The sequence below is a fragment of the Camelus dromedarius genome, unplaced genomic scaffold, assembly GCF_036321535.1.
Source record: "Camelus dromedarius isolate mCamDro1 unplaced genomic scaffold, mCamDro1.pat HAP1_SCAFFOLD_31, whole genome shotgun sequence".
NCBI lineage: Eukaryota > Metazoa > Chordata > Mammalia > Artiodactyla > Camelidae > Camelus > Camelus dromedarius.
The window spans coordinates 1056504-1070404 of NW_026989830.1; the positions used below are offsets into that span (position 1 = coordinate 1056504).

The window sequence follows — 13901 nt, forward strand, 5'->3', positions numbered from 1 at the left end:
AAACCATGGGGGGAAATGGGAGCAAATGGACCGGCTCCATGGGAAAACCTGCCGCTGCTGCCACCACCCCCAACGTACCACGCCCGCCTCCCGGGGTCAGGCCGACTAGGATACACGTGTCCCGTAACCCAGGGCAACAGAGACCGCCCCTAGGACAAGCCGCGGGGAAGATGGGAGCAAATGGGCCCGCTCCCCCGCTGCAGGCCCCCGACCCCCGCCACCCGTGTACCCTGACTACCCTGCCTCCCGCCCCCAGCAGGCAAAGTGGGACAGGGGTGTCCGGGGACCTGGCGCAGCAGAGGCCGCCTGCAGGCCACGCGGCACAGACATGGGAGCTAATACACAAGCTCCCCCGGGGCAGCCTCCCTATCCCCGCAGCCACCACCTTACCAGCCCCCTGACTGCACCGCACCCATCTCCCAGGTGCAACCTCACCTGGAGTCGGACCGCAGGCAAATCTCCGGCGGCAGAGGTCGCCCTCAGGCCAGGCCGCGCGGGACAGAAGAAATGGAGCAGCTCCCTGGAACGGACCCCCTCCCCCTGCAGCCGCCGCCGCCGCCTCCCAGGGGCAAGCTCACCTGGAGACCGGCGTCCCGCCTCTACGGCAGCAGAAGCTGCCACTGGCTCCGCCGCGGGGGAGAGCTGAGCGAACTGACCGGCTTCCGCGCGGCAGCCCCCCTAACCCCGTGGGCCCCGCACATTAATGGCACCGTCCCCACTCAGCAAGCTGAGCGGGACAGGCGTGTACGGTGACCAGGGGCAGCAGAGGCCGCTCCCAGGCCCGGCAGCCGGGAGAAGGCAGCTATTCCAACAGTTCGCCAGAGGCAGCCGCGCTCCGCCCCCCTGTCGCTGCCGCTGCCCCCTGACCTAACCGCCCCACCTCCCAGGAGCAAGCTTACCTGGAGTCCAACATCTGGCGAATCTCCAGCGGCCAAGGCCCCCCTAGGCCAGGCTGCAGGGAAGAGAAGAAATCGACCGGCTTGCCCGGGCAGCCTCCCACGCACCGCCGCCTCCGCCGCCCCAAACGATTGGACTAGCCTCCCGGGGTCAGGCTGACTGCGAGGATGTGCACTTGCCTTCTAATCCTGGCCACGTGCCTGAGCACCTCCCTGCATCCCTACACTCCCCGCACCTCTGCACCCCTGCCACTATCTGCACTTCTGCACTGCCTGCACTTCTGCACCCCTGCACCCCCGCATCCCCTGAACTGCCTGCGCCCTCCACAGCCCCTGCACCCCTGTCACCAGTTACACTTTTGCACTGCCTACACTCCTGCACCTCTGCATGTCCCACACACCACCTCTTGGGCCTGTGGCAGAGTCTCTGCTGTTAGACCAATGCACAGGAACTCACATCTTTGCCAGTATATGATGCATCAGTGGACGTCTGGGGTTGGCTGCAGGAAGGTACATGTTCCCGGTCACTAGCCTGGGCCACTAGGGTGATCTCTCTGAGGTCACCAAGGGCGGGCTCAGAGATGCTGTTTTCCGGGAAGAGAGGAGTTGAAACAGGTCTTGAGGGCAGAGCTGTGCTCAACAGGCCGTCCACGCTTCATGTTTTACACAGGGCTTCGGAGAAGTGAAATGGATCCAGCCAAGTAAGACTGGCCTGCTGTACGCCCACCTCAGTCCTGGGCTCTGAGTCAGACCGACTGGCTCCCACACTCACGGCCCAGTTTTGGTACCTGAATGGTCCCTTTGAGGCATCCCATCAGTTCTCAGGAAGAAGTCTGGCTGCTTCCACCCCATGGCCCTCCCTCCTGTGCTGGCCTCAGGAAGTTTCCTTATTTGGGGAAGAAGGCAGCCCACCCCCTACCCCACCCCTCACCATGCTCTCACCCAGGCTGCAGCTCTCGCTGCCCATCAGAGTCTGGAAAGCCATCCCTCTTCAGTTATGTCCCTTCTGAGATGGACTTGCTTCCACTCAATTCTAGGCGAGGATGCACCATGGAATGCACTGGGTAAGAGAACCAAAATAAATAATTTCTTCTGTGAGGTTTTCTGTTTATCTACTGGGATGGGCTGTGTGTAGTTTGCTACAGCTATTGGTATGAGAGGCTAAAACAGCCTGTGTGTCCTTGTTTTCATCTCCCCACTGTCTTTGGGTTTTCCCTTGACACTCCTGAGACATTTACTTCTTTTAGTTTTATTCCTGTTATTACACAGGGGCCCTACTGACATGGAGGTAAGGTGTTGGGGGAGCAGGACAGAGCAGGGCATCTGTAGTCCTGTGATTAGTTCTCATTGAGCCTATGCCCTGAGCTGTGACCTCCACAACTGTGTCTCTTTCCCCCCACCCCAATTTGGGTGAGACAGAAGGGATTTCCCTTCTCCCAGGTTGGTTAGGCTCTGGTAAAATAATTTCTCATTAAAAAAACAAACAAACAAAAAACAACTTCCCCAAATGAAACAGAATGTTTTGGGTATATTTCAATAGAGTTATTTTCTCCTTTCCAGGCAGGAAGCATGAGGAGTTATCCTCTGAGGCCTTCATTCTGAGAACAGGACACGGTCCTGGAGGTAAAATGCATGAAAAAGAGCAGGGGGCCCCTCTGACTGGCCCCCTGGAGTTGTCACACTCGGACTTCCCCACGCTGAGATTTCCACTGGCCTCAGGGACCTGTTAAATCTGCCTGCCCTGGGGGTTGTTACAAAAGCGGGTTCTGCCCTGGGAGCTGTGACTCGCCAAGCCTGCCTGGCTGCCTCTCTGTGTTGGGAGCAGATTTTCCCCTCATTTTTCTGGGATCTAAGAAGTACAGTGGGATTGCAGCTCCCTCAGCTCTGGTGTTGTTTTCAGGACAGAAGGAGAAATTTCTGAGCTCCACACGAGCTGGAACAAAGGCTGGAATCCTCCCCTCCTCTGCCTTCGTGCAATAAGTTTCTGTGGTTCTAGCCGAGTTTCTGAAGATGTGGATTTAAACACACACATCCCAGCCCCTACAGGAGCACACAGTCCCATAAATCCCCCCAGTTTCCACTGGTAACTACTGAGCTGATGGGGACACGGGTTTCGGGTCCACAGAGGCCTGACTGCACTACTTGCTCCGTGGCCTATTAACGTGGTTGCTCTGGGTCTTGTCTGAAGTGGCTTGCTTACCGCACCTGGTACATGGGAAACACAAAATAAGTTCTAGAAACTTCACTTTTTCTCCCTCCAGGGCCTTCAAACATAGAAAGTATTAAGTGAACTCAGACGGCCTAGTCACCGCAATGAGGTCCGTCCAGCCTGGCTCTCCTGAGTGATGGGCACTGACTTGCACCTTAACTCGGAATAGTAGGGGAACCGCCTTCTTCTGACTGGGCCTCTCCCCACACCGGGCACGCCCTCAGCTGAGACGGTGTCAACTCCCCCATTGAGGTGTGTGCTGGTGGCTTCAGTGTGACCTGGCCCTGCCGGGATATGAACCTGCAGTGAGTGAGGTGGAGGGTCGGGTGGAGAGGGGTCCCTTCTGGGGTGGAAGGGGGCCCGGTAGCACCCAGCCCGGCCTGGTGCCTGGGGCTCCCTAACACCTCCTACAGCTCCTGGGTTGGCTCCGGTCCTGGCCAATCCATACACCCTCCCAGCATCTTCTCATTAAGTCCCTTTTTGCTTTTATCAGCGAGAGGTGGCTTCTGTTGCTTGTTCAGTGAAACAGTACATAGGGAAACCAGACTATTTCTAACATCAGTAAAATACCAACCTCAGTTATCTCGCCGGGCAGAACGCGCAGCACAAAGGCCTGCACAGGGCTGTGCGAACGGCTTACGTGAAGGGTCCTCATCATCTGTCTTCAGAGATGCAGAAGCTGGTGGTTCAGGTAAAACCTCAGGGAGGGATTGAGGAATCCAAAGCTGGTTGGTTTCAAAGGCTAACTGGTCAGACCAGACCCCTGAGCTGTGGTCAGAAGCCTAGCTCAACATCACTCAGACTCAGCACCATAAGTGCCAGGTGGGGGTGGTGGTGTTCCCTTTGCAGGCTCTCATTGGGGATTCACTGTAGTCCCTTAAATGCAGCAGAGATTCCAGCCCCCTTAGCCCCCACCCTGCGTGTTCCATGACACAAATCCCGGGAGTGTTTAATTTTCATCTTTGTTTAGGAGGATGAAGGAGGGGCAAGAGGAGACATAAATTCATACTGACTGACACAAGGTCACAGCCAGTACCTCCTCCTTGGAGAGATATGTGCTCCCAAAGTGGTGGCTGGGGGGCTGGGCGGAGACCCTCCACTGGTCCCAGAGGGACTCCCTCATCTGGCCACAACTGATGGGTTGGACAACAGATCCAGAGGGAGACAGAGCATCTTTCCTGGGAATTTGGAACTGACACACAGAAATCAAGTTCACTCATCTGGGGATTGGCGAGGGGCGGTGGTTGGAAGTCAAATGAAACCAGAGCATGAGAGAAAGTTAGAAGTGAAAGAGAGAGAGACAGAGAGACTGAGCTTGTGAGAGCAAATAGTCAGAAAGAAGGAAAACAATCAGGGGACAGAGGAATTCCAGCTCTTGACTGTCTAGTCTGTCCTAGCCCATCAACGACCCCGCGGGATGGTTAATAAAATTCCAGTTTTGCAGATAAGGATAAAGGCTGAAAGAGGTGGGGGCTGGGTTTGGGTGCACAGTTAATTCAAGTGCCGCTGGACCCCTCATTTCCCATTGCCTGAAGGCACTGTAATCCTCACTGGGACCCCTGCGGTCCCCTGACAGCCCAGCACCCTGATCAAATGGCCCCTGCGGGAGTGGGAACCCCTCTGAGCGTGAAGAGTTCCCTGAACCGAGATGCCATGCATCAGCAGGCTCCTGCACACCCCAGGTTAACATCTCCCCAGCTGTGCAGTCTCCCGACCCACTTCCCTCCCTGCCAGGCACCCCTTCCTTACCACCGAGTGTACTGCAGGAATTCAGACACAGGGATGCCCAAAGCAACACGAGCCCACCGGCTATACAAACAGCAGACTCCCAGCCCCACCTGGGTTCCGAGGGGACAGTAGGCGTCCTCAGCTTCCATGTGTCTAAGACAATCTTCTTCAGCTGGAGGTTAAAGAGAAAAATAAAAGGTCCAAAACATAGTTCAGTGAGGAATTCCTCCAAGGACCTGACTCCAGAGACTACAACCAGGGGTCCCTACCCCCCGGACTTGGGGTGAAGGTGGATTATTGATCAGCACAACCTCCGGTGGCCCAGCTCCTCAACTTGGCTGCCCAGAGTGGGCTGGGGGAATGGGTAAAGCCAGGGCACTCAGGAAGAGCACAGAGGACCTGATCTCCCCTCTCCGCACTTGTAAACCCTTCCTCAAATCTCAAGGCATCTGACAGAGAGCAGCCACCACAATAAGGAGATGCTCCCATTTCTTCACTCACTCCAGTCTGTTCACTTACGTGCTGAGCATCCACTGGGTCCCAGGACATGACACATAGGATGGCCGATGGGACAGGCTTGGTCCTTCCCCCTGGACCCTGTTCAATCTGATGGAAGAATGATCACTCATAAAGAGTTTTTCAAAATTATACAGAGACCAAAGACAAACTGCAGAGTGAACCAAATTTAAAAATATATATGAAGATCCCCCAGTCTCCCCGCCTAAGGTTAACAGCATAAAGCAAAAAGATGTTGCCTTTGATCACCAAGGAAGTTGTCACCCCCTCTCAGGTGGAAAGGACAGTTATTCTTTGAGCAGGACACAGAAGTGCTCCATCGGATTGGACCAGGGCATCTACAGTCATTCAGCAAATGTGTATAAGCTCCTACTACGTACGGGAATCTCCTAACTAGACCAATTCACAAGGTTCTCGGGCTTTATCAGTCAACAAAATAGACATGACTCCCCATCACTGGGGGCTCAGAGTTTTAGTAGAGGAAACAGGCAGCATGTTGGGGGTAGTAAGAGCTTGGAAAAATTAAAAAAAAAAAAAAGAGTGATATGAGCAAACTCCGGTGATGGCGGTGGGGTGGGAGGCAGGCAGGAGGGAATAAGGCAATCCTGGCAGATCTCACGGAGTAATGAACTTGAAGCAGAATAGATCCGGAGGAAGAAGGAAGAGCCGGAGTCAGAGGCCCCCTGAGTGAGGGGGAGAGTGTGGGCAGAGAGGCAGAGCACGCCGGGTCCTGAGGCCTTTGTGATGACTTTGGCTCCTAATGAAATGATGACCCGTTTAGTGAGTTTTGAGGGGAGGGGTGATATAGTCCAACTTAAGCTTTTGTGTTTGTGTTTTTTTGTGGGAGGTAATTTATTTATTTTAATGAAGGTGCTGGGGATTGAACCCAGGATCTCTTTTTTTTTTTTAACATTTTTTATTGATTTATAATCATTTTTGAACCCAGGATCTCTTGCATGCTAAGCATGCGCCCTACCACTGAACTAAACCCACCCCATCAATGTATGTTTTGCAGGCTCCCTGTGACTCTGTGTGGATGAGAGATTGTAGGAAAGCAAAGATGGAAACAGGAGGCTATTGGTGTCCAGGAAGGGCTGAAGGTGGCTCTTAGGAGGGCGGGGAGCAGGGAGCAGGTGGTTAATGAAGACAGAATACCCAGAATTTTCTAACAAGCTGGATTTGCTGTCTGTGTGTGTAAGAGAAAGACAGAAAGAACATTGTTCCAACATCTGGACCTGGACAATGGGAGGGATGTCCTCTCCATCCACAAGGGATGGGACAAGGTGGGGCTGAGCAGGTGGAAAGGGGCTGGTATCAGCTCAGTTCTTCAATGTCATGGTTAAGGTGTGTATTACATATTGCCACAGAAATGCCTAATAGGTAGAGGAGTCTGTTTTCTTTTTCTTTTTAACATTTAAAAAATATAATTTAAATGTATTAATTGTATTATGTGAATGATTTGGGAAGTTTGTTTCATGCCAAGGTATATGTTATATATAGCCAAATGGAAAATATATCAGAAAGGGGAGAAATGAGGGCTTTCACATAAACTGACTGTCCATAACGTAGGTAAAATTTCAATAAAACCAGTGTTCAGTGAAAAAACCTCATCTTGGTGTTACATAAAAATAAATGAAAAAGGACTATGTTAATGTATCATTATTTCATGTTACATAATAGCCCCAAACAAACACACTGTTTAACTATGAGGCTTGTAGAAATGCTATTCGCTTTTTCCACATAAATACAGAAATGCAGAAAGGTTCTAAGTTAGAATAAGCATCTTAGTGGAAATAATACAGATTTGAGCATTTTACATGATATATATATTTACTGATACAAAATTTGGAAAAGTAATTACATAGTAGAACATATGTATGAATGTGAAAGCAAGATTAATGAAAGAAAAAGAATGTGAGTCTCAGGGATAAAGGTCCAGATGGAAAGGGCAAATCAGGGAGTTTTGGAGAAATCGAGAAATTGATGGCATGCCACTTTCCAAGGCTGGGTTGCTTCCACCAAAGGAATAGCAGAGAGAGAGATGAGAGGCCCAGGAGCCAACCCTGGGGCACACCCACAGTGTATGTTTGGGAAAAAGAGGAGACATTGGCAAAGGACCAGCCAGTAGACCAAAAGCAGAAAACAGACTGAGCGATGGGCTGGAGTTTAAGTGAAGCAGGAACACGGGGGAGGAGGGATGGAAGAGCTGGGTCAAATGCTGCCGAGGGTCTACTCATGATGAGGACTGAAAATTGACCACTATATTTAGCAACGTGTGGTCACTGATGGCCTTGACAGAGCAGTTTCCATAGAGCGAGGGATCAGGGGAAGAGCCAGAGTGGGTGTAAAAGGGGATGGCTCAAGAGAAGATGCAGACAGTGAGTTTAAACAACTCCTTAAATATTTGCTGCAAAGACACAGGGTGGCAATTGGTGGGGGTGAATTAGGGTCAAGGAGTGCTGTTTGTTTCTTTTAAGAAGATGGACGTTTATATACTGATGGGAGCCAACTAGCAGGAGAACAAAATAGATGAGGTAGTGAAAGAGAGGATGGTTTTGGGAGTGACAACCCAGAGAAGATGGGAGGGATGGGGCCCTGGGGACTTTTCGAGGAATTGGCTTTCGATGTTACCTGTAATAAGAGGTGGGGCACCGAGAGTGAGGTCACAGACAACACTAGGTGAGCGGATGTGCTGGGAGTTGCTTGTGAAACTTCTCTTCTGTTGGCTTGTTTGCTTGTTCAAAGTAGAAAAGTAACCTTATCAGCTGAGGGATGAGGAGGAAGAAAGAGTTACTGGAGCCATGAGAAGAAGATAAGAAAGAGCCTTCCAGGGAGAATGGGACAGTGAAAAGAGCAGGGGGAGATGGGGGAGTGCGCTCCCAGAAAGTTACATTTTCTCTTTGACGTCCCCAAATGTGTGATGTGTGATTACCCTTCCTGCTGTCTACGAAATAAAAATTAAGTATGGTTCAGAGGAAATGCTATTTCATTCTAAGAGGCTACCTGTTTCTCAGGAATGGCCATCTTAAACTGCAAATATTACAAAAAATGTTGAAAAGATGAACCTGTGTACCTAAAATCCCCTATTTTCTATTAATCTGGTTACTATTTAATTCCCCTATCAATAACTCATAACCAATACTGCCATGATGGAGGTACACTGATGCTTAAAAGGAAATGAGATCTGTATCCTTTTCCTAAATTCCATGGCTTCCTTAATATACAGTTCCCCTTGGAATTTAGGAATGTCTGGTATAAGAAGTGAGAAACAGTTTGAGAAAATCCCGGCTCAGAATTACACAGCACAACCGCATCTCAGAAGTATATACAGCCGTAAAGAATTTTAGAAGCAAAACTCCGTAACTACTCTTAAAGACTTTTGCAAACCTGGGCCTGCCCAGATGTTTCCAAACTGGAAAGGGACTCCAATCACTTGCCTGGTACCGGACCAGAGGCTGACCAGCCTTTTCTGTAAAAGCGAGAGAGTAAATATTTTCAGTTTTGCAGATCATTTTGTTGTAACCATGCAGGTCTGCAATAAGAAAGCTAAGAGCACTGGGAGACAGGAAACAAATGGGCATGCCCACACCCTCCCTTCCACTCAGGGCAGCTTCTCTGTGGTGGGCAGTTTTGCCACAATAACTTGTTTCTTTGTTTCCATTGGTTTCTTTTTTTCCACCTTACTGCTCAAGCTCAGAAATTCAGGTGGTCCTGGTCCTTCAGCATCCATGCAGAGAGAAGGCTGAGTGGGGTTGGGAACCCCACCTGATGGAGAAGAGAGATTGCTGGGAGGGACACTACGGCGGCCACCATGACACGAGACAATCACACCTTCTGGGGTGAAAGGGAATGAAGACAAGGGAGGGACAGAGCAGTGGGACCCCTAGGTCGCCTGCCAGGCTTTCTCTCCCTCCACAGCCACCCTGGGTGCCTGGGGGGTGTTGGGATTCAGCTACGGTGATTAGGCTGAAGGGACTCAATATAAAGGACCATCCAGCTCCTCACTAGGTTCCAAACGCAGCCCCTCAAAGTCCACCCTCTGAGTTTCTGGAACTCAGCTGGAAGAATAAATGAGCAGGCCAGATCCAGAGCCCAAGCCAAACACGACGGTAGTCACGTGGGGTTGTAACCCCATGCTCAGTGGTAGGGGACGCCTTGCAAATCTGCAGAAATCCCTGTTCCACCTCATTCCTGGGGGAAACCCCAGATCTCCTTCTGCTCTGTCTGTTCTTCTCTTGATGCTATTGTCCTGGATGGATGCAGAGTCTTTGAACCTGGCCCTCCAAACGTACATAAGCAGCCTGTTCGATAAAACAAATTATGCACTTTTTCACATTTGCCAGTTTTTTGATTCCAGAAATTTTGCGGGACTCATTCTCACAGTCTCCTGTGCCCCCACCACTTGGTGGCCCTCTGCTCATGGAAACACCATTTCCCACAACTGCACCCTGCCTCCCAGCTGGTCAGAGGGGAAAGTCCCACAAAGACACAGGTGTTTGTGAGGATCCTGTCCCCAAGCAGAAAGCCTACTCCTGGAGCCACGGACAGGGATCTGGCCTCCTGAGCCGCTCAGCTCTAATTCAAAGCCTAAACTGGGGGCCCCGAACATTGCTGAATGACTTTCTGAGTCACCTGGACTGGAGGGGCCTGATTTTTCTTTCCAGGAATGGATGTAGTGCAGCCTCCATTTTCAGGGCTGATATTGACGATGGATCTAGTTCCCCCCACTGCACCGCAGGAAGGAGAGGCCCTTCCATCCCACAGCTTGGAAACCCAGCCCAGGTAAGTTCTGAAGCAGTGTATTGCTGCCAGGTCCAGTATCCCTGCAGAGTGGCCTCTGTCCCTGAATGAGCCCCTTACCTGGGCCTTTTCTGCCCCGACACAACCACACCCCAGTCTGTGCCAGAGATCTGGGGCTCTGTGTGTCCAGGGCACACAGTTGGGACCTGAGCCAGGTGTCCACTGGGCCTCAAGGGGGAGAGGTCTGCCTCTGCATCAGGGGAAGGTGATCTCTCATGGCTGGCAGGACGCTCTCAATATGGACCTCCAGGCGCCCAGGGAGCAGTTTCCCTGCAGGTGTTAGAAGCCATCATCAGGAGGGCAGGCCCCTCTTTGTGCAGACCATCCCGCAGTGCTGGGCCCACGTGCTGACCACAGAAACCTACATGTCCCCAGGTTACCCCAGGCAACCTCACAAATTCGTCACTTGGTGACCTGGGTACCACGGGATCATTGGCCATCCCATGAGGGTGGTCCTTGAAGGCATGGACTCCAGGTGCTCCCGTTAAGAAATCCCCCTGGGTTTCTGTGGTCACAGAGCCCACACCAGAAGATTCTAGTCCTGCAGTGACCACCACAGCAGTCACCTCCCCTGTGCATGTCCAGGAACAAATGACAGCAATTTATTGCCAGGAATCGTGATGAACAAGGGGGTGGGATTCCATACTAGTTTTAGGATCCTGGTAACTCACTCTGCACCCCAAAAAGCATCCATGAGAAATGTGTTTATTGGGATATCTGTGCCCCTAGAAGAGCTGTTCCTCAGGGCTCCTGGGACCCTCCAGCCCCTCTCAAGGTTCTCAGAGCTTGGGTCTAAATTTCTATCTCCCTCCTTTGGTGTACAGCCACCTGTGTCTCGTGATCACAGGTCACTTTATTGCATGACTTGGCATGTTCTTAGTTCTCGTCCTCCACCCCTGCACTAGACTCCCACGATGTTCCCACTGACCCTTGGCTCCCTGGGTGGGTCAGGGGGCCCTAAGTCTGCACCCTTCACTCTCCTCCTCTACCCCCAACTCTGAGGCCACCCCTAGGTGGACTGGAAGGTGTTTGTAAATGAGTCTTACACAAGGACATGACTGGACAAAGCAGGGCTCCACCCCCGGAAAGCACACCTGCTCCCTTCTCTGATGAGGACCCCACAGCCCCACATTGCCTCCAGGAGTCTACTCAGCACACAGTCCCCCAGTTCTGGGCAAGGCGTCTCCCTGGAATCCTTGCTTCCAGGCAGAGTCTCTCTGTCCTTCTGAGTTTAGAGTTGTTCCCATGTTCCTGAGCACCAAGGTGCCCAGCACAGACCCTTCACTGACCTGGAGAGACAAGGAAGATATGTGGCCACAGGTATCACAGGACACACCTGCTGGGACCCCAGGCCAAAGGGCCATCCTTCTGCCTTCTCAGGTGTGGATCCCGTGGTACCTTTTTGCAGGGGGCCCAAATGGGGAGTGGGGCCCAAAGCAGTTCATGGGGCTCTCTGGGCAGGGAAGACTTGGGCCAGGCAGCCTTGCCTGGTTTCCCTCCTGGGGCACTCTGAAAACTCCTGCTCCTCTGGCTGTGGCTGGAGGCCCCCCAAACTTCAGGGCGGGGCCCTTTCTCTCAGCCTCCACTGCCTCCAAAGCCACGCTGGAGCTGGCATGGGGAAAGAGCTTTCTTGCCCTCTTGTGGCCAAGCTGCCAGAGGTGGATGCTGCGGGGAACTGGAAAGAGTTAGCAGTTGCTCAGATGTGAGTGGTTAGGCAATTTGACACCCTGTCAACTAGCCTTAAACATTGGAAAGAGGGCTTTCCCGGGAAAGCTGGAAGTTACTTTCAGTAATTTGTTTAAAGATTTCTTTTTTTTTCCCTTAAGGACTCATAAAACCTCTCCCAGGTCATTCCTGGTATGGACCATTATCCAGGGATCAATCGGGAAATGCAGGAGGAGAGGGGTGGGGGTAGGGGAGAGGGTAGGGGAGATCAGAGCCCACAGAGAGGAGATGCCCCTCCTAGGAGCCACAAACTGGGCAGTGGCTGCTGGCATCCAGCTCTCCTGTTCTCAGGCCCATTTCATCTGTGGGGTGTTTCCAAAAGAAACAATGGTGGAAGGGCCATGGAGGACCCCTAGACCTCCCAGAATAGACAGGGGGAGCAGAGTCACCATGCTGGCCCAGAGCTTGGAGACAGACCTGCAGTGGAGACCACAGGTCTTCTGAGAAGCCAGTTTTGAAATAAAGGCAGTATGCGCTGGAATACCCATTTCGAGCAATTGCTTCATCATAGACATGTAATTTACATAGTTCTTCTCACCACGAAACTGTTCCCAACACGCTACATGAATGACGGCTTCAACACACATTCATTTCTGAGATGTGAACAAGTGTAGAGCCGCTCTTTCGTCCAGCATAATGGGCATGGTTACACCTAGGAAAGCTTACCAAGATTTCTCAGCAACAGCCAATTTCGAAATAAAGGCAGTGTGCGCAGGAAAAGCCGGTTGGAGTGAGGGCTTCCCCATACACATGTAAGTTTTATAGTTCCCCTCACCATGAAACGCTGTTCCCAACATGCTACATGCATGAAGGTTTTGACACACATTCAGTTCTAAGAAGTTAGCATGTGGAGAGCCGCTCTTTCATTCAGCATAAAAGGCCTGGTTACACCCAGGAAGATTTACTCAGATGTCTCAGCTGGTTCCTTCACCCAGATTCAAAATAAAGGCCGTTTTTGCTGGGAAAGCCTGTTGGAGCGTGTTCAGAGCTGTTTCGGGCTCTGTCCCAGCTGGAGGGTGCAAACCCCAACCTCCAGAATGAGGGACCAGGACCCCACCGGCCAGGTGGTGTTGCCTTTGCTGGGGAACAGTGATCTTTGGGTTAGATATTTTGCAGCTCTCTCTAAAACCTGTTTTGACTTAAGTTTGCATCCTAGTCACCAGTTTCAGGGCAACAGAAAAAGCATATCCTACATCCCTTTGCACTGAAATCTTCCCAAAAGAGCAAATATTTGCCCATGAAAATACCAGCTGCTCTTCTAAGGCCCCCTAAATACCCAGCAGTGTGGCCGGTGCACTCTTGATCAGGAACAGGATGAGAGGGACCAGCGGTCTTCCAGCAGGCTTGGCCTGATGTGGCAGCTGCGCTGTGGGTCCGTGGTGGGAGGGCCATGCAGGGAATCCTGTTTGAGGGGCCTCTGTGCACGTCTGCATTATGCTCTGAGGTTTCATACAAAGCTCCAGGCATCCTAACTGGTCAGATACAGCCCCCACCCTCGGGCTGGAACCACCAGGACCTCAGTACCTGTAACAGGGACGGTGCCCGGTGTGGGGAGAGGTCATGGGACACTCCGGGGGCAGGGGTAGTGGTGCTGGGGAAGGCAGGGGGTGCAGTGAATGGTGGAGGGAGCAGGGTCCCTTGCTTGGGGGTGAGAGTTCTTGGGGAGACCACAGAGCATGGCACACACAATCCCCACCCCATACCCCAAATTCCTAGCCCCGCCAACACAGGGGCTTTTCTGAACACTCTCACCGTGGCTAGCCTGTAAGACTGCACCTAACCCGGCATCTGGCACCCCTGCCCTATCTCCCCTCTTAGGACAGATCCCGTCTCCTTGGAAACTGCCCAGCAGCGTGAATTCAAGGCCGGCAGCGGGCCTGGAGGATCTGCACTTCAGGTGCCCTACCTGGCCAGCCGTTTGTGCCTTGGCTCAGTCCTCTATCTTGCCCAACGGCAGCCTGGGTCCACGTCCGGTGCAAGGGGAGGCCGCGGAGCCCAGGCTGAGCCACACACACGGACAGGTGAGG

At 52.2% G+C, this 13901-nt stretch overlaps 2 long non-coding RNA genes across 2 annotated transcripts; both read right to left on the reverse strand.

Annotated features, from left to right (window-relative positions):
• Nucleotides 1–249: 249 nt before the first annotated feature.
• LOC135320881 (uncharacterized) lies at nucleotides 250–2201 on the reverse strand. Its single transcript, XR_010380224.1, has 3 exons — nucleotides 1839–2201; nucleotides 1354–1480; nucleotides 250–952 (listed from the first exon to the last, which is right to left on the reverse strand). It is a non-coding gene; the product is annotated as an uncharacterized LOC135320881 (long non-coding RNA).
• Nucleotides 2202–3727: 1526 nt separating this feature from the next.
• Nucleotides 3728–13896, reverse strand: LOC135320884 (uncharacterized). The gene is made up of 7 exons (XR_010380229.1): nucleotides 13781–13896; nucleotides 10210–10419; nucleotides 8737–9650; nucleotides 7981–8114; nucleotides 5353–5439; nucleotides 4855–5005; nucleotides 3728–3803 (listed from the first exon to the last, which is right to left on the reverse strand). It is a non-coding gene; the product is annotated as an uncharacterized LOC135320884 (long non-coding RNA).
• Between the last annotated feature and the right edge of the window lie 5 nt (nucleotides 13897–13901).